Source organism: Talpa occidentalis, unplaced genomic scaffold (assembly GCF_014898055.3).
Source record: "Talpa occidentalis isolate TD23 unplaced genomic scaffold, MPIMG_talOcc4v2.1 talOcc4.3, whole genome shotgun sequence".
NCBI classification, from domain to species: Eukaryota; Metazoa; Chordata; class Mammalia; order Eulipotyphla; family Talpidae; genus Talpa; species Talpa occidentalis.
Window position 1 is genome coordinate 105,338,899 of NW_023603184.1, and position 25,521 is coordinate 105,364,419.

A 25,521-nucleotide genomic window follows, 5' to 3' on the forward strand; every position below is an offset into this window, starting at 1 on the left:
CTCGAACTCTGGACTGCAGTCTATGGAAGAGTATAAAGCATGTATCCCTTAAGATCCTATAACATTCTAATCAGCAGCAAGGCCTCCATGTATAAAATTACCTCAATTAACTTCATTAATTTCTCTACTTCTCCAGGATTCTTGCTGGTGACTGTGGAATTTTCTGCACTCTGAATGAGGAATTTATCAGCCAGAAAAACTGACCTTACTGAATTGGTTGTTAGTCATAAAGCATGAAATCAAACTGAATCACACCAAACTGCCAATCAGTTTGATTTTATGCATTTCCCAGTTTTCCTTGTAGCTTGGGGGCAACACGTGACTAGTCCTTACCAGTAGAAAACAGCAGAAGGGATGTATTAACTACTGACTGAAGTGTGCCTTCTTCACACTCCCTCTTTACCTGCTGGCTAGATAGGTGCAGAAGGTGCTGAAGTTCTAGGAGACACAAGAACCACAAGAAGAAGCAGCCTCATCTCTGAATCACAACATGGAAAGTTGCTTACCAGGAACGCCAGCACTGGAGTATTACACAGGTGAGAAATAAACTTGTATTGTGCCAAAACACTGATAATGTGGGGTTTATTTGTTTCAGCATCTGGTGCTCTCCTAAGTGAAATACAAGAGTGCCCTGAAGAAGCCAGAAAGCAAATCAAGCACAACTCCAGAGTCCCCATTCCTCACAACTCCACTGGGGTGCCTTCCAGTTCCCTGATGGCAGCAATGTAAAGGGAGATAGAGATGGTATTAAGAGAGTGAGTATAGTTAGCATTTCTGCAGAGAGCCCAGTTATACTTGTCTTTGCATTTATCTTTGGCCACTTGGTGTCCAAAAAATTTGTATTATCTTTGAAATGCTGCTCACAGGTAGTTCATATCTCTTTTTCTTGCTTTAAACTGAATATCAAATCTTCTTTCTGAGAACTTATCAAAGAAGATGTTTCAAAAGAAAAGTAAAATAATTATTCTAGATATACTTCTGTGTGATTAGGTCATTTCTGAATCTCGAGCACTGAGAAGAGTGGCCCTAACGCAGCTGCACGCAGACTCCATAGCACAGGCTGGATGGCAACCAGCACAGGTGGGATTAGGTGCTCACTGAACTCTCACAATCTGGACTCCAAGTTCTCTGTCCCCCACTTTCCCTCACTCCACTCCCACACTTTCCCTCAGTGCCCCCCCTCTCTTCTCCAGGCCAATGCATGCCTTTTTTTTATGGGCTAAGTTTCCTAGATGGTTATGATTTTAAAATCTCTGGCCTCACAGTGCTGTAGTTACTTCTTGATGATGTAATTAGTAACAAAATTTAACAGGGTATCATGGGATACCTAGAACCTTTCCAAAAGCACCCACCTCATTTATAAAGGGTTTTGAGCCACTTCCCCAACCAACTACCCATAAAACTAGGGCTCCCATGGTGACGGAACTCACCTACTCCTAGGGAACAGTACACACTGACCTGTGCAATAATATCGGGTTGAAGAATATTATAAATGTTGTCAGTGACCAGTAACTCACAAGCACTCTCATTACCTTACCAGCAGTGGAGGCAGGTGTGCTGAAGTTAGCACCCTGGGATACATTAGACATGATGTAGGGAATTAGTCATTAGTCCCCATAAGGCATGTTTTCTCCCACTGTGGTGATGTGGAGGGTTTAACATGAGAGCTCGGGTGTGAGAGTTGAGCCACTCTCTGGCAGCTGAGATTCTGTCTAATGAGAGCGGTGCAGGTCAACCCCAAGTTCACACAAGATGGGGATTTTCCTTTCAACCCTGCCCCTTATCTGCCCCATCACGATGAAGATTGCCAAAAGAGAATAGAGCATTGTCCTAAAGAGACGTTGTTAAGGCCCATTACAGCAGCTTAATGTCCAACACACTCCCTGATTGTGGCTGTTTACTTTTCCAGGCCTTATAGATTTCAAAATGTAGAGTGAGAAGAAATGTTTAGCAACGAATTCAGCAAGTACTAAAGGAGGGCTTTGTGCATCGGATGCACCATTTCAAACATAACAGCAAAATTCTATGATCTGATAACATGTTACCTCGTCAGAGAACAAGAGGCAGATAAGCTTTGGAAGTCCTTTGGGCCTCTTTGGGAAAGTCTAGAGCTAGTTTAACAAACCACTGGTGTTGAGACTTCAAGTCGAGGAACTACACGGAAATGATCTTTGACTTACCTAGAGGAGAGAAAGTATCTCTGCAACCGCACCTAGTAGAGCACGTTCACCTCATAACTAATGGGTCATAAAGCAATTTACATTGCCATAAAAAACTAAAATCACAAAAAATTAAACAGGAACATTAATTTGAAATAACACAATGAAAGTCTTATTCTTTTTCGCTAAAATTTCTTCCTTCATTAGGAGAGGTATCAGTTTGCAGATATGAGGGTGCATGTTTTTAACGGAACTGAGATTTGCATTGGGAAAGCTTTCTGTTGTTTGACAGAGGAGGGGTGTGGTTGTTTTCTTGTGGTTCTTAACCTTCAAATTAGTGCCTTGAAGGACATTCAAATGTTCCATCACATGCCCTGTCCTTACATTTCACCAAATCATCTAAGCCAGATTCTGTGCCAAACACCAAAATTCTGTCCATATCGTGTTCGTCAAGACCAAATAGACAAAAAAATTTCAACATTTTCAAGAAACGTCTGCTCGTCAGGTCACACAGAACTCTCTTATCTTTGCAGGAGAAAGAACATGATTCTCCTTTTGTCTCTTAACTTTCAACACTGGGTAATAAATTTGGTAAAAACGGCATTAGAGAACAAGCTTTTATATTTAGAGCAGCTAAAGAATTGATAACAAATGCTCTTGACGACTGTTGGGAATTCTTTGCCATCCCTTTTATATTTGCCATAACTTGGTAAACCTGTGGTTTGACGTGTGGGCGGGATGACTGTGCTCGTGGAAGGACTTGATTTTCGAGTGTAGTGTGCTATCTGGCTTCGCTCTCTGCTTTCACACTGCCAGTAAATTTTATCACCCTACTTTTAAAGTATAAAAAAGAGACGATTGCATCAGTTGAAAAACCAAACTGTCAAACCAAAATGTCGACCAATTATTTCATCCTTTGTGGCAAAATTGCCTTACGGCCAATTAGTTACAGGGCAAAAATATTTGCTGTGAAAATGCAATGGAAAAGCTTGTGGCAAAAATCCTTAAGGCAAAGAAATTAAAGCCAACCTACCTAGAACCAACACAACGAATGCGAATTGGAATACAAGCTTGCTTGATCGAAATCTCTGTTAAGAGTAGGGAAAGGATCTAACGCTGAATAGGATATTCAGTATTCCCTCAAAACTCGAAACTCAGGCTAAGCTCCAAGTTTCCAATCATCTCCCCGAACCTGCTCGAGTTAAGTCTGCAAATGTGAGAACTGAACTGAGCAACCTGAAAGAAATTCGATGGATCAGGGTAGAAAAAAAAGGGGATTCTTGCCACTTTTCATTGCAGGTTGGTTCTCTTGAAATCAATATAGTCCGGAGGTGGAAAGTTTGAATCTCAAGATCATCTTTCACTAGCTGTGTTACCTTTTTAAAATTAATTTTAAATATATTAATTGACGGTTATTGTTGGTTTACAACAATGTAGTTGTTTTAGGGGTTATAGGTTCACACCTCTCCCAATGTGTGTCTTCACACCATGCCCACCACCAAAACCCCAATAATCCTCCCCTGGGCTCCGTGTTGTCTCCTCCACTCCAACCCTGCCAAGGGTTCCTTTTGGTTTCCTCAATTTGCAGTCAGATGTTATTTTAAGCTGGGCATTTATCTTCTGTAAGTCTCACCAGCAGTAGGGAAATAATTTCCTGAATTACTTCTCATATTCTTGCACCTTAGTCAAAACAAAACAAAACAAATCAAAACCTAAAATGGCAGCACAGCAGCTTGTGGCCATATCAGCTGGCAGACACCCTGTCCTCTGGAGCCAGGAGCATAGCCAGACTGCTTCCTCAGAGTGACAAGGACACCATCAAAGTTCATTGTCATGAAAAATGGTGTCTCCTTTGGAAAGTGACCAGTGCATCATGTCCCATCTCTCGCCCCAACAGGGTATGAATTAGAAATGCCCATGTCTCTCTTACCCACTACATTAATTCCCTGGCCCATGTCCCAGCAAATGTGGCTCAGTGGCTCCCTTCTGCATGAGGGATTGCAGCAGCCTAACAGCAAGGTCTCTGCTGTTAGGGCCACTCCACACCATTTCCTCAGCACTGTAGGCCAGTCCACCTTCCTAAAACACCACATGAAGGAAAATTCATGATTCTCCATGATTCACTCAAACTCCCTACCAGCCAGTTGCAAGCCTCCATGACTTGGCTCCTTCACCTTTCAAAGTTCCTTACTCATAACCTGTGCCTTATTCAAGCTCAACATGTTTTCCAAATATACAACACAACTCCCTACCCATCTGACTTTGCCCAGTCTGTTTCCTTCCTCTTTGAGGTATGCCATCCGGATCAACAGCAAGATCTTGCCAATGCCTTCCATCTGACCATACTATTGCATGGCTTCCTCGCAATGCTGCTCCTGGAGTATGCATTTTGAAACCCCTTCTCCTGTAGCTCTTTGGATTTGCTCAAAACATTTTCCATGTAACTCAGTTACTTATATGTTTGCTGTATTCTCTCTTCTAGATGGCAAATTTTTTTATTTCCTCTGATTATCTAGTTCAGCAAGGTGTTTGATGTTTGTTAAATAAATGAATGTTAATGAAAAAAGTGAATGTAGTCTTAACTTCCCTCTTTTGTTCATTCTGCTCTAAGAAATTGCTCTTTTTTTGATTTCAAAACAGAAGCCATCCTTCAATGTCAACCTCAAGGCTCATTTGCTCTGTAAAGTCTTCCCTAAACTACCTTAGATCCCACCAACCCTTATGCTGTACTTACAACCCATATCCCCCAAAGCCAAATAGATTATCTCCTAAATGTTCACTCTGTTTGAAGGCACTGGTCTCCTCTAAAGTAGAAACTCTCTTCTAAGGTCCATGGATAGGATTAGGGAAACCAGGAACTTTCTGAAATTGAAGGCAAAAATTTTGTGTAAATGCCCAATGTATTCTAGTGTCCAAGAATCCCATCAACCCCAAAGGTCAAAAGAACCACTGTTATAGGATTATAACCTGTTCTCCTAGAACAGAGGAGTCTATCTTGTCTGTCTTTTCTATTTCCCTGTGGCCAGCCAAATTGCTGGGAACAGAGCAAAGCTGTCCTTGAATGGACAGTCCAACCGCCCATGTCGAACAAGTACAGCGCCCAGCCTGAAAGGTGGTAAGTAGAGTTTAATAGTGGCATTATAAGTAAGTAGTGAATGATCTCAGCATTATGGTGTGCTAATTCCTAAATCAGACTGGTGCAAGAGTACCTCACAGAATTGCCTTGCTCTGTGTGAAGTTAGTTCTATGATGAGATAGGGTAGGCAGTGCCTTGCTACAGGAAAGCAACTCTGGGCAGTTCAAAAGCAAACCCATGAAGCAGCTGGTCTCCTCTGGAGACAAGGCCTCACTTGGTTCTGGGAGACTGGGGCAGAATCCTTTCCATTGTTCTATCTCCTGCCTGCTGCCTGGCCTGGCCTGCTCTGGCCACTTTGTTGCCTCCCTGCACCAGAACCCATATGTGTTGAATTAATATAAAATAGCCTTTATGAAGCATAAATGCTTTAGGGAGATAGTGCTAGCAAAGAAATGTCAGAATTTTCACTTGGGGTTGGGCCGCAAGAGAAAATAAAAATAAGGTCTATAACCAGCTGTAATGCCTTTATAGGGGGAAAAAAAATCTATGGAGACTTTCTTTTTGAGTTACAAATGATGACTTTAGCTGTTTACCAGAACAGTTGATTGAAATAACTATAGGAGAAGTAAAATTGGTGATTTTTGTTATAACAAGCTGATTCTTTTTTTTTTTTTTTTTTTGGTTTCTCCTTGATTTAAGTCATGGTTTGTGTTACAAACCAAAAACATTATAAGCAGTAGTGCAGTCATGGTTTCGATAAAACCCTCTTAAGTAATGATGATCCCACCTTATTTAGACAAGTCAGGGGTCAATATGGCCTTATTTGCTTCTGTTTTTCATTAGTGGCTCTCTCTCTGTAGCATCATACTTCCTACTAGCTCCTTGAATACACAGAGGATTCATGCTTCAGTTCTGCATGTATTAAGAATGCAGTCATAGCAACTACTAGCATTAATGAACTATTTGCTTATGCAGTAATAATTAACTTCCATTACATTACTTTGTGTGATTACTTTCTTAATTGCCTGAATTATGCATCCATTTAATATTTAATAACCATTCTCAGAAATCAGACACTGGTAAAAAACAAATTGCTCACAGTTTCCTTGCAATAATTAAGCTCACAAGAATAAATGAAACCTTTTAAAAACGAATGCCTTGTGATTATATCCTTGCATATAGAACAAGATCCTAAATTAGTTATTTATTAAATCTAAATTTAAGTCCAAATAGTGCATTTTTCACTTTCATCTTGGGAAATCAACCTGCACGGTACCTGATATCAACAACAGAATTAAATGCCTTCTATTTTCTTTGGGACTCACAAGTGGCATTAATATTTATTACCATGCAAAATTCAAAAGTCTTTAAGATATTGTGTGTTTATTATTTATTTCGACTTGGTGCCTCTTTTACACAAGGTAAGTAAGATGTTTAGTTGGAGATTAAAGTGTTATGAAATGAGATCGATAGTGGTCCATTAAGATGGGCTATTGTGAGCCTCTCCCATTCTCTTCTGTTCCCTAACTCCCCCACTCTCCTGCCCACACACACACTCAGGCCCATACGTTCACCTCCTAGTCTCTTATAAAAAGTGAAAACACACATGTGCAAGGTGTTTTTAACCATGCAGGAGATTCCTGACAATATATCCTCATACACTCACACTCACAGCCAGGCAGTTGCTCTCCTTCCCTTTTCAGGTTGCCAGCTAGAGCTCTCAGAACCCCGTGCCCTTCTGCCAGCACCCAAGCACAGCCACATGCTGATTTGCAAAGTGATAATGCTATTATCCTATTGTACATCAGCTTCAGTTCCCACCGGCTTGCAAAGTCATCACTGTCTTAACAAATAAAACGTGCAACCGCTTTATCGCAGGTTTCGTGGTGAATAGATTCTATTGAATCTGGACAAGACAGGTTTTTTTTTTTTTTTTTTATCTTCCTGGGACTGCATCTGCAAAATTGTTCTGCCATTCCACATTGATTATGGCAGCCATGTCCAGACGTGTTTAGCTGAACCATAACCATGTTAGTCTTAAGCTACAGGGACACTGGGATGTTTTTTATCCATTGTTACCATATGCATACATAATATATGCAAAAAAAATATGTGCCACATGGAAAAGGGGATGGGGAACTTAAAGCATTTTGTACCAAATGAGCTACTCCAGAAAAATAGGTGCAGTCTAAGCAATTATAGACAGAAACGCCAAGCAAATAACTGAGATAAACCGTTTTCCACTAGAGAGGAGAATCTTTTTTGCAAGGCACAGTGATAGCCACAGGGAAGGGCTAGCATTGGGGGTGGGGGTGATTGTGGAGGACAACTGGAGTTTAGGGTGTCACAAGTCAACAATGGCTGCTATTCTGAGTTTCAAAACTAAGCTAAATTGATGCCAATCTTGCTGACTGTTGTTACAATGGGCAAAGTCATTAGGATTTGCTTTTTAAATGATCTCTCGCCTGTAAGGCTGAGAGCTGCTAGCAAGGCAAGGTTAGAGAGAAAATGATAGCAGTATGTTGATGCTTCACAGACCTCATGATGGTTTCCGTCTGTCATTATTTACGTCTGACTAGATGCGTCATGTCAGCTACCTAGAAGGCACTTTAATATGAAGCCCCTGTTTGCCTCCGCTCTTGCGCAGCCAGACTGGGATACTATTATTTTTGCATCACTACACTTAGGTGAAGCTTTCTTCAATCTTTAAGTAATGACACACAAAAGAAATAAAAATGGTGTGTCCAAGTTATTACACATGCCTGTATTCTAACGGGTCTCGCCAGCATTGCTCAGAAAAAGAAAAAAGTGAATTTAAATCAATAAACAGACATTTGTTAAAAGGTCAGCTTAATTTTATTTTTTTTCGGCTTTTTTTGCCAATATTTTAGGTAAAAGCATTTTTCTTTGACTTCGGATTAGTGTCACTGTTTTTGGGTGGAAGCACTTGGGGGGCAGCTACAAAGCTAATATTTAATCAAGTTTGCTTATATTGTTTAATATCACCTTATATCATTTTTATAAATCTATCAGTGTCACTGTAAATTAATTCACATGAAAGCTTCTGTTTTATATCTACATATTGGCATCATAAAGGACAAATTTTCAAACAATGTGCATTTATCTGTAAAACTTCAAACAGAGATGCCTAACCACAGAGCTTACAGAGATTTTTTATATCTAATATAGCTATTTCATGTTGGGGAAAATACTGTTAGGGAAAAAATAAAATATTTATGTTGTCTCTCACCAATATTGTCTTAACAAATGAAGATACCACTACTTTATACCTGTCCCTGCTAAAGAAGAGAAATATTAGCTGCAAATATTCCAAGATGTTAGAATTCACTGATCCCATTTTATACTAAAAACTACAACATAGCTTTAGCAGGAAGCATATTTTAATAAGGCAAAAATATTCTAGGTGATTTTTCCCATATGCCTTTAAAAGCGTAATAAATATAACTGTATTTAAGTGTGACTGAAAAATCTACAAACATATTTCAAAATATGAAAGCATGTATTGTATGTAAAACATTGGTAAAAACACATGAGCATTTACAATTTTTCTTTACGTGCATAATTTAGTACAAAGCCTTGAAAAAAGTACAATTAAAAAATAAAATAACTCACATCGACAGTGTCTTAGCATCAAATGTTTATAAACTTTCCACCAAGATTCTACATTTAAAAGGAAATAATATTGTCCTATCCAAAACAAGAGCTCCTACTCAAAAATAATTAATTTAGATACAACACTGCCTTCCAAGTTCTAAGTATTTAACAGAATCTCAGAAACACACTGAACAGATTCCATCAAAGGCTTGGGTTATTCTGAAGTAGCTGGAGATGTCCAGTACTTGATCTTGTTATTTCAGTAGAAATGCTTGTCTTTTTTTTAAGTCTATACAAATGGAGTAAGCAAAGAAGTATGATGATAGAAATTTCTTCACTGTTTTAAAGATCAGGCACCAGATTCGAATTTGATATTTTCAGGTTGATACATTTGTGTTTGTGGCATATTTTTTATACACTTCAAGTGTGATGCCCTGTCAAGGTTAAATGAAATGTCATATCTATATGTACACATTCATATACACACATACATATTTTCAGAACGCCTTAGAATTTGCATTTTTAACAAAGGAGACTGTCATAAACTACTAAGACAGTAATTTGGCTGGAATGGAATCAATCACATTCCTTGAGCTCTTAAATTTTAAAAATAATTACATTACAGTGCATGTTAAAATACTTTTTTAAAAAATGGTGTGCCCAAGGCATTTCTTACCTCCTGCCCCAAATACATGTCGGTTGTGGCGAAAAATGAACAGTAGGTGGCAGTCAAACCACTAAACTGTTTTCAAGGCTTCATTAACGAAAATCTGTTGTTAAGAGTAATAGGAAAGCAGTATATTTTTCCATTTTAAAGAATTCATTTTATAATTAATCTTGAAATACATTTCTAAGGTCCCAAGCTGATGAAATAGTGAGTTGATTGCATCCTTAAGCGAATGAGCCTGGATAAAAGTGATTTAGTACACAAGCCCTTCCTGCTCTGTCTCCGTGACTTTTTCTCCCACTACTCTGTTATTACTGTTTTAATGTGGGTCTTTGCGCAGTTTGGTGGTTGCAGACATGATCAGCACATTCTTGGGCCAGAGTCCAGGACTCTAAGTCTCGCTTATATATCTTTGTGCAGAGATTAAGTAATTTGCAGGAGCGTTTCCTTCCCTGACCTTATAGAGTATATGTGTCTCATCCCCTTCCGTTCCTCAGAAAATAAACATGTTTATAGGGAGAGGATTCCAGACAAGTAGCTGAAACACAAAGAAACATCCTCTATAGTTGAGAATCGTGGACAATTCAAAGTCCAGAAAGTGTGAGTAAAAAGTAGCTTTGCATACAAGACCATGCCATTTCCGTAAGAAGAGTCTTATCTGAATTCACGGAGGTGTCCTCACAGCTGAGAACTGGCTGCCAGGCACATAGGAAATGTTCTATGGATATTTGCTGACTAAATCAATGAAAGGCTCAAATCCAAGCCCTCCTCATTTCACAGATGTATACACCCTTGAAGTTTGGGTTCTGTCTCAGTTCTTCACAATGATAAAGCTATATTCTCACCCATCTTTACCCTTCCCCCACACATTGCTGTTAACGACTGTCGTTGGGAACTGACACAGCACCGCCAAGAAAACACAGCAGGACAAGACTCCACCCTAGTCGGTTTGGAATGTAGATGATGCCTTTCCTGTGAGTTAGGGGCCAATTCTAAAAATCTAAACTCATGAGACAGAAAGAGAAAATTATGTAACATTAATCTAAAAGCTGAAGCAAATTGATTGATTTACTTACCTACCTACTTGTGCCTCAGTTTACACACCTGAAATGTGAGAACTGTAATAATACCCACCTTATAAGCTGTTGTAAGGACTAATTGAGTATGTAAAAATCTTAGACTCTTGTCAGGCACATAGTGACTCCTTAATAAATATCAATTATTTACATTTACATTTCATTATTATATTTGTTACTAATATGATTGCTGTTTACCACTGTGCTGACACGAGCCAGTTTATGAAGCAAATTTTTTCACCTTTACATGTTACTTTCAATGAAAGATCATCAACACAATGAGAGAACTTTGTGCTGCAAAGAAAGGTTTGTACTATAGAACCAGCAGCCCTGCGTGATGGACATGGACGTATGCATGGAAAAGGATATGTTTTAAGTTAGCCAAATACTTGATACTCTTTTCTTTCTCTCTCTCTTTCCTTTTTTTTTGGACCCAGCTTTAGGGACAGCCAGGAAATAATTAACACTCTTAACTATCCCCTCCCTGCACTTCCTCAAGTCTCAGCCCAAGTGAGCTCTGAAAATATTTTCCAAACATTTAAAGTTCACCTCAAACCAAAGACGCAAAAATTCTCACTGATTTTGATTTTCCCACTCAAAGCTCTATCTTGGTGCATTAAAATGACCAGATTAAGGACAACTAGTTTTAAGAAGGAAACATTATAGGTGATTTCCGTTTAGCCTTTGTTGAAACTAAATTTACATCCCAAGAGGACCTATGTTTAGTTCAAACGTCAGAAAGGAGGCAACTCAAGCTGTGTTTACAATCTGGCAGTTTTCTTCCCTCCTCTGCAGATAACAGTGGGCAATCCCTACAGCTCAAGTTTTAAGGAAGCAGTAATGAGCACTGGAAATGTTTAGGAAGTAAAACCCTTTTTTCAACCCATGCAGCCATTCCTCTCCTTCCATGACTAACCCTTTACAGTGAAATGTGAACTAGTCAAGTCTAAAAAATACTAAGTAATTTGATAACTTTTTGAGAGATTGGCTCTCTTTTTCCAGAATCTCCTATTTTCTTAGGTGACTTTTTGAGGAAGGAGGTCAAAATATTGCGTTTGAGCAATTTAAATAAGAGACATTGAGTGATTTAAAAATGAGCTGTTCGGTACAAGACCCATTCATTTAAATTACATGAAAATCCAAGGTAGACTGTATGTAATTAGGAGTTGTGTAAGTCCTCAGGCAATTTCAGTGGGGGTTAGGAGATTGCTTTAATAGAATATGACAAGGTTCTTTTTGTTTTTCATAAAATATTGTATTCCCCTTTGAAATGTAACAAATCTTTAATGAAATCACAACCCCTTTGTTTCTAGGGAATACTTTTATGTTCTGAGAGATCAACAGTGTCAAAACAATTACTGCAAATTAATGATGGACGAACTGCAAAAGATTCAGCGTTTGGTTAGTTTAAGCCTATGCAGCCTCATGCGAACCTATTTGAAGGCGCTACTCAAAATCTTACCTGATAAAAGACTCAGGAGAAAGGGGGTAGGAGAGAGAGTTAAGGGCCCGTGGAATACAGGGTTGGTCTGGGGAGAAAATATGGGGCAAGAGAGGAAATCTGATTTTCACTGGATCTGAGTCATCTCCTGGATTATCCCAAAGAAATAATGGAAGTCATTTCTCTATTTGGTTTTTCTTTAGTTTTCCTTGTTTGAGGTTATTTCGTTATGAAGAAAAATGCATTATTTTCTATAAAGAACTGAAAGACTTTGGGGGAAAGAAAAAAGTCTATTTGTAGTTTATAAGTATAAAGTTAACACCTGTGATTGGATTAGTAGTAATTAATTCTGCTAAGCCAGAAGCACACACTTTTATTTGATCCTCAAATAATGAAATTATAGGTTCTGGCCAAGTCCATAAGCAAAATGATGGTGGTGACGGTGCGTATTATAGCTAATGTCACACATATTTAATGTATTTCATTAATAGCTAAGAGAATTGAGGGAGGAACAAACCAAAACTTTGTTCTATGAATAACTCACACCAAACCAGTCTCATTTCCTTATGATAATATATGGGTACTCAGTGGGAAGTCAATAAGATTTCTTGCAAATTGGGTATCTTGATTTCAGACAAACATGAAATTAAATAGCTTGTACTATCATGGACTAGATAAATAAGTGTAGGCTGGATAATGATGTAAACCAAGAGTGTTCTGTAATTGTTCCAGTCTTACTTAGGTTTTTATTTTTCAGTAATAAAGTTGAAGTCATAAAAGGCATGGCTAGCAAACCCCCAGAGAACAAAAGAAGGTTGGGAAGGAGGGAGGGAGGGAGGGAGGGAGTGTGTGTGTGTGTGTGTGTGTGTGTGTGTGTGTGTGTACTTAAGGCATTCTGTAAAATCAAAACTTGGAAGAATTATTTGTCTGCAACAGTTTGACTTAGTGTGAATTCTAAGTCATGAGTTGGAGTCACATACATTGGTTAATTACCTCTTGTTCTCTGACCACATTCTCTGTGCCCAAGTCAAATCTGGCATCTTGTGAACGGCTCTTCTTGATTGTTCCAGGGGCTGTCTGATGGAGTGTAGTCAGTACAAAGCCATTTCCACTGTCAAGAAACTACTCAAAACAGAGCTTTTCATGATTGTGCCAATAGATATCACCGTGGCACATAAAGCATCACACTTTCAATGTGGCTCACTTTTCTGCAAATAGAAAAACTTAACATTTAGACAAGGACAGTTGAAATGGAAAATATATACATATACCCATACACATATGCATGCGTGTGGTATGTATGAGATATAGAAAATACCCAAAAAAATTGAAACTAAAAAATAATAAATGCCAAATCAATGACTCAGTTTTTATACATTCTAACCATTAAAATATGTGAGCTCTTCTTACGGACATCAACACATAGCATCTAACTTTTTTTCACTCATACCAACTTCAAAGTAAAATTCTAGAAATCATGGGAGGTTATATAATAAAACAATATAAGAATCATCTAAACAGTTTTAGAGTACAGTTTTAAACTTCATAAATCCAGGGCTACTAACTTGTAAGTCAGGAATGCTTAGGAGTTAGATATTATGTTATATCCATAACTAGGATAACAGATGTATAAATGTAGAAACTGGAAATGAGGTGGTTTGTTTTCAATTTCCTGAGATTTACATGAGGGAAGCACAACTGAACATGGAGATCATAATTATAATATGGAGGTTAAAGGTATCCATTAGGAAGAAGGCCCTTTAGGTAAGGGTTGGTTTAGGGCAGGAAACAAAACCTATTCCTCGAAAGAGAAAACCAAAGAAAAAGAATATACCAACTAGAGTTGAGATAAAATTATCTAAAATAAGAAAATATTCTGAAAGCATTTGGGCAAATTTTCAGCATGAATTTTCCATCTTGAAACCTCATGCTACAGATTACAATAACACTTTTTAAAGAGATAGTTTGGATATCATTCTAGAAAAGTGCTTGATTTGTTCTGTTGTTATATGGAAAGTTATGAATTTCTAAATAAAGTGCAAAATATTCTACTTTACACCTGCCCGGAGAAGATCTTTTGGGCAGTGAAGGCGACGACTAGCAGTCCATCAAAAATTAGTAGCTAAAGTCCATTTTTCCACCTCCCTTCAAGTTAGATGTGACCCATCTCTCATCGATGAATTCTCTATTAAATGAACTTAGGTGAGCAATTTTCACTTGCTTAAAAAGGGAATTCCTGACTCTGGGCTTCTAACCCCTTCCTCCAGGTTCCAATAGCAGAAACTGGGTCACAATGTGTGGAGAACCACTTGATGCAGGTGACAGGACAGTCATCATCTGGTCCCCTGGTCAAGGGGGCAGAGCTGCCCTCTCCACCTGAACCCTTCACCTTGGAACTGCTGTGAGTGAGGGAAAGAAACATCTTTGTTTTATAAGCTACCTTATTATTGCATCTCTTGTTATAGCAGCTTAACATCTTACCTAATTAATACATAAGCTTTAGGAGCTATTTTCATTGCCTTCTTGTACACAAAAATATTGGGCTTTAGGGATAAACTTGGATTTAAAGTTTTTAATGAAATGCATGAAAAAACCTAGAAACAATATTTTGCTGTAATAACTTCAAGAATTAACTAGATGATTTATCTTAGATTTTGTTTTATTTTTATTATTTCCATTTCATTAATCACACAACTAAGTGATTAGTTGAGCAGAGTCAACCATTATAAAAGCAGAGTCAACCATTATAAAAGCAGAGTCAACCATTTGAGTTCACAGAGTGTGAATGAGAACCTTCATCTCACAGATGCTATTACAGACACGAAATAACACTTCTGCATTGCCTTCAGTTATTTTTATAACAGGTATCTAGGAATAAGAAGGTTGATGTTTACTGCATAGAAAAGACTTAATATAGCAGACCAGAGACTGCTAAGCTTAGAAAGCTCCATTTACAAAAAGCCCCATATCCTTAACTGACATCTGGGGGTTACAATTTCAGGGGGGTTCCAATCATCCCCTAACTGATGAGCTTGAGTGAGTGCACCTAAGCCGAATGTCCAAACAATGTGGTTCATGCTGACCGACCTGCTTTTCCCATCAGGGATTCTGGACTCTTGGTACATACATGTCAGGCAGATGATGCCTATGTGACCAGCCCCCAGTACGAACCTTGGGGAGTCTGTGCTAGGCTTCCCTGAGAGACATGCTCCACACATGGCTACTGGATTTGGAAGAATTTCATACAACCTGTGTCTCCAAAAGGACAGGATTCTTGGAAGCTGTTCTTGGAAGCTGATTCTTCCTCTGGTTTTGCCAAATGTGCCATTTCCCTGGGCTGATTTTGCGTTGCATCCTTTCGCTGTGATAAACCATGTGCTGAGTCCTGTGAGTGTACAAGAGTGTGCCCAGAGATTTGCCAAACCTGGAGGTGGTATGGGGACCCTGTACCTATTACCAGTTAGGATTTGGAGGGGAAATAGCTAATGGCAAAATAAGCGGACTGGGAATATCCTAACCACTCAGGAAAGCTGGGTGCACAGTACGAAATTCTTATTGATCAGAAAGTAAGTATAAGGTGTAGTTTTCCCAAAAGGAAGAAAATATTCAAAGATGGCACAAATGACTGCAAAATCATACCTCTAGATATTTACATGGTACCTCCAGTTTCACAATTCTCATAGCCCCATGAGGCTGGCGGGCCTCTGTCATCCCCATACCCATTTTCAGAGTAAAGGGCTGAGACGCAGACTTGCCCAAGGTCATAAAAAGCAGGGCTATAGAACGGACATGAGACACAAGTCATCTGAAGCTAATACCTTTCTCTTTGTCCAAAATCAATTTTTGTGGATCTGTTTTTCTGAGAGACAAAAAGTCTGAGGGAATCCTCAGGGGTCACCACTGGAGGGCAGGACAGACGAGGTCGGAGGGCCCTTCTCCCCACCCCCAGCCCACCCCCGCTTCCTTCCCCTCAACTTCATCCAAGTAACTTCATATTTACCAGTTTCACGTATAGGAATTCTGCTTAAATTACTGTAGGCAAATATGTTTTCATTTAAATACCACTGAATTATATCTTCTGTTTCCTTGTAGTCAGTAAAATCTAAAATCAGTATTGAAAACCCAGTTTTTTACTTTTACATTTGTTGGCCTCTTCACTTTGTTAAAGGGAACTATTCCACTTATCAGGAAGTTCACAAATTTTGACCAATGACGCTAAGGTAGATTCTTACTAAATCAGTAAGACTCATGGAGGGTCGCATTGTAACTCCTTTATTCTACTCTTACACAGCCTTTACCTGTTAGTTCTTCCACTATTTCCTTTGTCTTAAATTTCTTTCTGGATTCCTCATTCTTTTCCTCTCTAGCACCCTGGATGCTTCTGTTTCTTTCATACACACTAAACCTAAACCTGAAATAGTCACAAGCTCTGCCCTGATGAAGTTCTACCCTGTACCCTAAAGGGCAAAAGAAGATGGGATATGACAAATTTACTCTCAACTTTCCACACACACTGTCAGTCATTCCATCAAATCCATTGGCTGATGCAGAGAATATAGGCTGAGGAGGCAGGTAGACCTGGAGATTAAATCCTGATTTCACCATTCTCCAATTGTGTGTCCTTGGGTAAGTCAGTTAACCTTTCTATGCCTTAATATATCAGCAAAAGGGCAATAATGACACTCATGTTGGAGAGGTTGCAAGTGTTAAAGAAACAATATCAACCCGATGGGAGTCGCTGTTATATTTATACAGCCCAATCACAAACATAATGTAGTCACATCTCCCTCAGACATGGGGTAGTTTTCCTACGGGCCTACAAGGAAACCACAAGTGTTTGAATTGTGTGTTTTCTCACGACAGAAAGGGAAAATTTCAATTCTTAAGACATGATATGTGAAAAATGCTGAGAGCTCCAAGCTGAGGTTGAGAAATATTTCAGGGAAAATTATCCATTTGAAAGGAAGTGAGAAGTCAGAGAATGGCTCACCCTGGCACAGAGGAGCTGGGTGCCCCCAATCACTGTAGGTGCTGTGCTTGCACAGGCAGCTGGAGCCAGCTGGGAATGCAAGGCACTGAGGTCAGGTAATGGGGGCGGGGGGGGGGGCGAGAAAAGAAGCACCATGAATTTATCATCTTTTCTATTTCAGGTTCCAATAAACAACTACAAAAGCTATAGATGCCAGTTTTAATTTGACACATGAAGAGAAAGCACCCATTTCTGCCCACATGTCACATTTCTTTACACATACTCCTAATGCCAACATTTCTGATTCTGAAATGCATGGGTAGGTAATAGTTTAGCTACTTACATTATAGTAATAAAAAGAGGCTTGAAAGAAACTGAATAAACAAGTATAAAAATGTGAGTTTTATTTGGTCTCTGGTGATGTCTAGGAGAACTGCACCATTTTCCAGGAATGAAATCTTGTTGCTTAACCTTAATTCAGTGACATCCAATATCATCATGCACTTATCCCCTATTAAGAAATATGCCCTTTGCTTCACTGTCCAATATCCTAGATGCTTGCCATCTTGGAAAAATCTATCCTTAATGCAGCACACAGAGTTACCTGCTTCTCATACCAACTTACGATCCACACAGCAGCCCCAAGGAGCAGCTCTAAACTTTGTTGACCAGAAGTTTGGTTGGTTGCAGAATGTGGCTGTGGTGATGGTCTGGAGATCTTACCTATGAATGCGACTTTCTGGCACCACCTCATAGTGCAGTGCAGTGCCCCGATTGCTTCCATATGCGTCCTTCCCTGCAGCAAGTGTCTGTCCTACCAGCTCTCAATCTTTATTACCTGTAATAATATATCTTGAAGTTTACCTAAAATACAGATTTCTGAATGCTTACCTAAAATATTCTGGTTTGATGAATGAAGAGTGGGCTCAGGAATCTGGATTTTGAACAAGACTAGTGGATTCTGAGGCTTGGATTGAGGTTCTGTTCCTTGAATTGTAATTTTTAAAGTGCATTACCTCTCCTTTTCTCCCCGATAACATCTTGATACACAGTTCTTAATTCTACGATGAGAAGTTAATGAGTTACAGTCCCACTGGAATAAAATAAAATAAGCAAAAGCCCTTAATGCTATAATGCTTGAAGGAGTCTTTCTCTTCTAGCCTTCATGGATATTGCTGGAGGCTTTAGTTGGGGGTTCATATGAAGGACATTGCCAGACAATGAACTCTGCAATGAGACTGTTCACAAGTATAAACACTGGGTGCATTCAGAAATATTCTGGAAGAGTTGAGAGCAGGTTATGTTGAAGGTGATCAGATATATCACATTCTGATGATAAATTTTATCTGAGCCTTACACACTTGGAAAGGATAGAAATGGCAACAAGTCAGGCTCTTTCTTATCTCCTAGCTTCCTAAACTTGAAGTATCCTTAGGCTGTGAGTAAGTTTGATCTAGTAATTTCAACTCCAGGAGTATTTATTCCCTACTATCCTCACTCTGTGGTCCAAACCTCTTAGCATGACCCTTCACAGCTCAATCATGTTTTACTTCTCTGGTCATAACTGCTCCACCTTCCTGCTCTAGACACAATTTGCTTACAAATTTGAGTCTTTAAGCATGCTATTGGTATTGCTATTAAAGCAGTACTTAGAGGGGAATTTATAGCACTAAATAGTTGTATTAGAAAAGAAGAAATGTCTCAAATCAATGACTTCAACTTCTATGTCAGAAACCAGGAAAAAAAGCAAATGAAACCCAAAGTAAGCATAAGAAAGGAAATAATGAAGATAACAGCAGAGGTCAAGGAAATAAAAAACAAAAAAATAGAAAAAAATGAATGAAACCAAAAACTTGTTCTGTAGATCAATAAAATCAATAAATTTCAAACCATACTTTTAAGAAACAGAGAGAAGACACAAAATACTAATATCAGAGAGAGGTAACATTCCTACAGAATCTACAGATATTAAAAAATAATGAGGAAATATCATAATTTTATGACAATGAACTTTACAATTTAGATAAAAGGATAAACCCTTTACATTGTAGCTGCAACCACCATCTGCAAAGCCCTTCCAGAGCTTCCATCCTGCAGTGTCTTTCTTTCAGTTGCAATAATCTGACACTGTTTAAACTGAGGTGTTTGTACATATGCAGAAAGTTAATAAAGAGTAGTTATTAACTGTTCTGGCGAGTTAATAACTTCTAAATTGGAGGGACATTATATGATAATCTGAACAAATTAATCATCTAAAAGGCAGCAACACCTTAGTCTATTTCCAATTTGCAAAAACCTGAGAGGTGAAAACACGGCATGTAGATAACCCAAGCAGTTAGCATGACACGGCCATGCAGTGCCTGGTCTCTGCCAGTCCTGCAGTGCTGCCACTTCTTCACTCAACCACCTCGTCAATGTTTCTTGGGTTCTGATTTCACAGGTGAGGCTCTAAGGCTGCAACGACGATGGCCACAGCCCCACAGGCAGACTGTTCCAGCAGGGTGCTGAGTATTGCGTGGGACAGACAGCCCAGAGAGGACAGGTGACTCTCTGTCCCTGGGGGTCAGTGAAGGCACCTGACAGACCCAAAGTGTGTCCAGCAGTCAGCTAGGTGAGGAGAGTCAAATTTCTCAGAGTGGGAACTGGTCGTGCAAAAGTCTGTAGGCTACAGAGAGAACACACAGTGTCCTCAGAGATGACACAACATCTGGAATGTAGACGGCAATAAATGATAGTGTAGGAAGGCAAGGGTGCAACTACTATATGCCACATTAGTCTGAGAGTTGGGGGAAGATCAAATAACTGAATTCAAAATAATAATTTCTAGCATTTCTCAATGCTTACTCGATGCCAGGGATTACAATAAGCATTTTATAATATTGTCTGTCTCTCTTTTTTTTCCCTTCAAATTATGTTTATTGAGAGACAGTGGGTTTGCATCTTTGTATCTGTCTCAGGGGTTGTAAGTTCAAACCTCCACAAATGTATACTCTCACACCCTGCCCACCACCAGCGCCCCAACAATCCGCTGCCATGGCCCATTGGCCCCTTTGCTGCCTCATTCACACCCCACCACCTCCCACTCTGGCTGCCTCAGTTTTGCAGTCTGATGTTAAGAGTTTATTGTTTTGGTTTTGAGTGACCCTTTGCTCTGTTTCTGTGTATTCCACATGTAAGTAAGGCCTTGTGGTAATTGTTTTATGTTGTCTCATTAATCCTCACCAAATCCTAAATGGTTAAGTAAGTTTTCTTTCCATGTGCTGTATATTAATTACAAAACTAATATATATTCGTTGTTACTCATTAAACAATCCCTCAAATGCTAGCCCCTAGCGAAAGTGGCCACTTGGTTTGTATTCTTCCTTACACTTTTCAGTGTTCTCACGGCAAATATGAATTTATAACATAAGCATAGTCATATAAAGATGGGTTTATACTTTACAGATTTTTTTGGCCCATTTTACATTCTCGAACAATGAGAATAAAGGAACTGGTGAATGTTAAAACATCTCTCTATACTCACAACCCTTCATTTACTGCTGAGGAACTCCTGCCTCACTGCTGGGGTTGAGCAGGTGCTGGGTTGTCAGGCTGCCAGATTCTAGGTGGAGATCTCATCAAATTATGAATGAACGCCTGTCATCATGGTCACATGACATGCCCCTCTGGCTGAGCCACTCTGCAATTGAGTCAGAATTTATTGCTGTAACTACAGTTTCAATTCTTAGACATATAAGAAAACATATCCTTAAAACTATTTGCTACGTAATATATTTTTGAAAGCCTTAGTTGCATTATTCCTAACTAGATTTGAAGAATGTGGCAGAAACAGCACTTTAAAAAAGACGAAGACAGAAAGGGAAAAGTCTTAAGTTCAAATCTAAAGCATAAACCTCATTTTAAAACTGTGCAACTTCTTTTCCTTATTTGACATAACTCTACAGGCTTTTGACTAGTGAAAGAGGAGTAACTTAAAGGCTCTACATTTAAAATATTTAGCAGCATTGCTATGAGCAGGACTTAAAATGCCTACCATGGGGGGAGAATGGACAGCAGGGTGTAGAAGGGACATAATTAACTCTGGTGGAGAGCTGTGGGTGTGGGTGCCTTGGTTGTGGGTGTGGTGTAATATCTTACACCCAAAGAGCTGTTATAAGCCCATGTTACCTCGAAAGAAAGAAGTTAGAAAATAAATAATTTCCTTTGTCCTGTGAAACTCCTAGGCAGCATCAGAAGCATCTGCAAAAACTACCCTTTGCGTGGAGCCTTTGTCATCCTGTTCGTCCCCCACCGTCCTATCAAAGCCCTTGGCCCTCAGGTATGGGGACTTCCTTCCTTTCCAGTCCCAGACACTGGAGTAAGCACACAAGCTTTTCTTACCCATCAGATGTCTTTCTGCTAAACCTTGCAGGGGAAGTCGTGACCCCGCAAAGGTCACAGGTGGAAGCATTTCTATAATCCATTATAATATAAAGGGATACAGTTTCCAGAGTCAATCTGGCAGATTTGGTGGAGTCATTCAACTCCACCATCTTCAGAACCATTGGTAGTGCCTGTGCCATCTCTATGCCCAAAGTGGAAGCAGAGGGGCTCTGCTGGACCACTTCTACAATGTGATTTTCATCGTCATTCTGGGTCACAGACAGAGCCTCAAGCAGCTCACAAGGCTTCCTGGAGAGTCAGTGTGCTACTAGGATATCTTTTAATGAATTCCTTCTGTGCTTAAATTGGCCATGACTGAATTCTGTTGTCTACAACTAAGAAGTCATTGGATAGTCTCTCACAATTAAGTCTTTAAAAGCTGAGTCTTGAATTAACACTGAATTACTGCTATACATTCTCCATGTACTCAGATGCCCAATTCTACTCCTGTGTGCTCTCCTCCTTTCGCATGTCTTTCCATAGCTCACCAAAACCTACTCTCAGGAAATATGCCCATGTGGGCTAGTGTGGCTATGCTTAAGTGACTCATGAGATTATCTATCCAACTGATGGTGGGAGTTAGTAGATGGTCCTTAAACAAAGGGAAAAAATTCTCTGTGAAATTCCAAACCTTAGCAAACAGGTAGGAAAGGTGAGGGAGCCAGGAGGAGCTGGGACGCTTAGACTACCACTTCCTCCAATTTAGCATAAGGTTATTCCTAGAATAATACTCATTCATGAATCATCTACATTCCGGTTGGACCGATCCATCCTTATTCTGCTGGAAAAACAAATAAGTCATCATGGTAGGGCTGTGCTTGCAAACCTTGGCTGACTCTGCATCCCACCAGGACAAAGGCCAACCCCCAACCTTGGGGGGTCAGCAGTCATCATGGCCACTATGTAGCAGTGGCCTGTGCCCTAACCTTCTGTGCCCTGGCACACCCTCTTTCCCACCTATACTCAGTTCAGTCAGGACCTCCTCTTTATCAGTCTCCTTTGCCCAGGTCCCTGACTCTGGCGCCTATTCTCAGTACTGTCTGATTATGCTGTCATTATGTCTTCAAGTCTGGACTCTCTCACCACTGCTATGTTCTAGACATAGCAGGGGCTATGTCTCATTTAAGATGGAAGTTTTGGGAGGACCAGCAAATACCCTACAATAGATAGTTGTTGAATGCAACAGGTACACATGCATAAGAGTTCCTCTAGAGTGACAGGGGCACAGCCAGTGATCCTGGTCCCACAGACTCACGCTTTGTTTTCAAACTCCCACAAATTGTACTTTTGGATGATAATCCACTTGCCAGAGCCATGTCTTAAGAGACATGCCTCCATTCAGCTCCATTCTCTGGAGGACAACACCATTTCTTGGCCCCATGAGCTTAGCCACCATAACACACAGTGCAGGGTGCGAGAGTACAGGTTCCCAGTCAGTTGTTGGGGTTCACACCCAATTCTGTGGATGAGGAACCAGCTGTGCCATTTTGGATGAGTTACGGGTCTTTTCTGTGCCTCGATGTCCTCACCTGTAAAATGGGTGTGGCAGTGGGACCTAGTTCATAGAACTGTTGTGAGGATTCAATTATTAAGTAAAATGTCTGGCGCATAATACTTCAATAAATGCTAGCCATTATGACCAAGATTAAATCTGAAATCATTTAATGTCCTTGAACATTATTCAAATTTATATATATATGCAAATTCCACTAATGTATGCTCAATGATGCCAACATTAATCATATCAGAATTTGCCCCATAAGCATATTTTGAGCACAGGGTAACATGCCAGTATGCATAGGCCTTCAACAGCCATTGTTTCACAGACTAGCAGTGAAAATGTTTTCCAGTGAACTTTGCCCTGGCAGTTAACAAATGATAAGAAAGTTCATTCCGTGGGAGTTTAAAGGCAGCTAAATTGCCCCAAGTTTAGACTATCTGAAAGTGTTATGGCAAAGCTCACCCTGGCAGCCGGGGCACCAAATCTGTGACCCTGGCTAGTTAATATGAAGGGGAGGGAGCAGAAGAGAGGGGAGCCCCACATGAATAGAGAATGTGGAATGAGAAAGAAAGTGGTCCTCTGAGATGCTCAAGATTTCTCTTAGGAAAAACATATGTGCTTGTGAAGCGAGGTTTAAGAAGTTCCTGTCTATTTTTTGCCATTCTGTCTTTCCACTTATATAATTTCTGCTGCATTGTTCAATCATTATTTAAGATTATTACCAGAGCTTACCAACAAAAAGAACTCAAAAACATCTCAGAGGAACTCATTTTTCTATCCTAACAAAAATATATACTGTTTATTTCCAAAGTCCCAAATATAAAGAAAAGTACTTTTTCATTTACCATGGCATTAGCTGGTCACCAGCTCAGGACAAAAGCAAGTTTCCACCAGCTTTCAGTGGTTTGACAGCCCCTACTTGCCAAAAACTCTACATTAATTCACAAATTGACCTGTTCCAGTTGCCCAAGAGACATAAGAAGCTCTATTTAAAATAAAGCCCATTAATTTTTGCATTACTTTTATCTGGATCTAGTTTCAATCAATCAACATACTGTCAAAAATAATAATGCAGTTCTAACTTCACTATTAGAATAAAATGCAGCAGTCTTTTTACTCCAAACTTCATGTTAAATTTAGCATGTAACTATTTTGGCTTCAGGATTATTTTAGGTAGTTCCAAGAGGGACATGCACACAGAAGCTAGTAATAGTCCAGATTCCGTAGTTGTTATAGACTGAATTGCTGCACCCCAAATTCATATGTGAAGACCTAAGTCCCAGTACCTCAGAAGGTGACTGTATGTGAAGACAGGGCCTCTAAAGAGGTAATTAAGTTAAAATGAGGCTATTGAGATGATTGGCGTCCTTTTTAGAGAGAAAACTAGGACACAGAGAGACCCCTTTGTGTCTCTTTGACAAAGAGACAGGTGTGTGCGTACATAGAGGAACAACCTTCTGAAAAGGCAGCATTAAGGTGGCCGCCATACAAGAGCCAAGGAGAGAGGCCTCAGAGAAAACCTATCCTACCAACAACTTGGCATTGGACTTCCAGCTTCCAGAACTGTAAGAAAATAGATTTCTCTTTAGTATCACACCCACTCTGTGTTATTGTGTTATGGCTGCTCTCCCAGATGAATACTAAGAATGCAGATGTAATAATTCTCTATGAAGTAAACCAAATTCTTAAATTTGGGGCTGCAGTCAATGAGATAATCATAAGGAAAACTGTAGGGTGTCCTTGCCCCTTTCACCCAGACCCCTTGGTCCACAGGGGACCACTGCTGTGAGCCCATTCTGCTTTATCTTCCCAGATGGGGACTCTACATTTCTTAATAGTTTTCCTCAAATATTAAATATTAGTCTCAAATATTAGTGCACTAGACTCACTGCAGGGTTTGTGGGACAGATTGCTGGGCCCTACTCCCAGAGCAGATCTGAGATGGGACCCAAGAATTAACATTTCTAAATACAGACTTTGAGAAACACTGTACAATGTACCACATTAGTTACCAGTCATCTCCCAACCCCAGTTGCAACTGCGATCAAAAGCAGTGCCATATATCTGGACCTGGCAGGTTAGGCTTACAAATTAATTTATGCTAATGTAAAGAAATATATTACCCCTCCCAGGGTATTTGATTTTATAGAATCATTTAGAAAGAGTATTAATGATGGTAAGAAATATCTTGCTGTAAGTCAGAAAAGCAGGATGTATTATTTAGGGCAGGCTAATAGCTTTTACAAGTAACCCCCACATCTCAGAGGCTTTACACAGTTACAGTTCCCATCTGACTCACCGTCCAGTGTGGGTGTGCAGAGGAATGCATACTCTGCACCATACAGCAAGTGTTTAGGGACCCACATCCCTTCTGTCCAGTGATTCTCCCTCTGCTATAGCCTTGGAGCCCTTCACTGGATCCTCTACTTGACAACAGATAAGACAAGAGAGGAGGCTGTGTGGGAAATTCTTAAAAGCCAAGCTGTGCTTTTCACTTACATCCCACATCCCCATCCTTTTCACCCACCATCCTATTACAGGGCAGCGAGAGGGGCAACCCAGACCCCGCAAACCTGCCTGCTCTAAATAGGTTCT

At 39.7% G+C, this 25,521-nt stretch overlaps 1 long non-coding RNA gene across 1 annotated transcript in view; it reads right to left on the minus strand.

Annotated features, from left to right (window-relative positions):
- LOC119254788 (uncharacterized) overlaps positions 1-25,521 on the minus strand; it is a 48,561-nt gene that overhangs the window by 17,961 nt on the left and 5,079 nt on the right. The window contains exons 2-5 of the long non-coding RNA XR_005127355.2: positions 20,527-20,682; positions 17,895-18,064; positions 15,284-15,419; positions 13,028-13,242 (exon numbers count right to left, since the gene is read on the minus strand). This is a non-coding gene — a long non-coding RNA (uncharacterized LOC119254788). The remainder of the gene's footprint in view (positions 1-13,027; positions 13,243-15,283; positions 15,420-17,894; positions 18,065-20,526; positions 20,683-25,521) is intronic.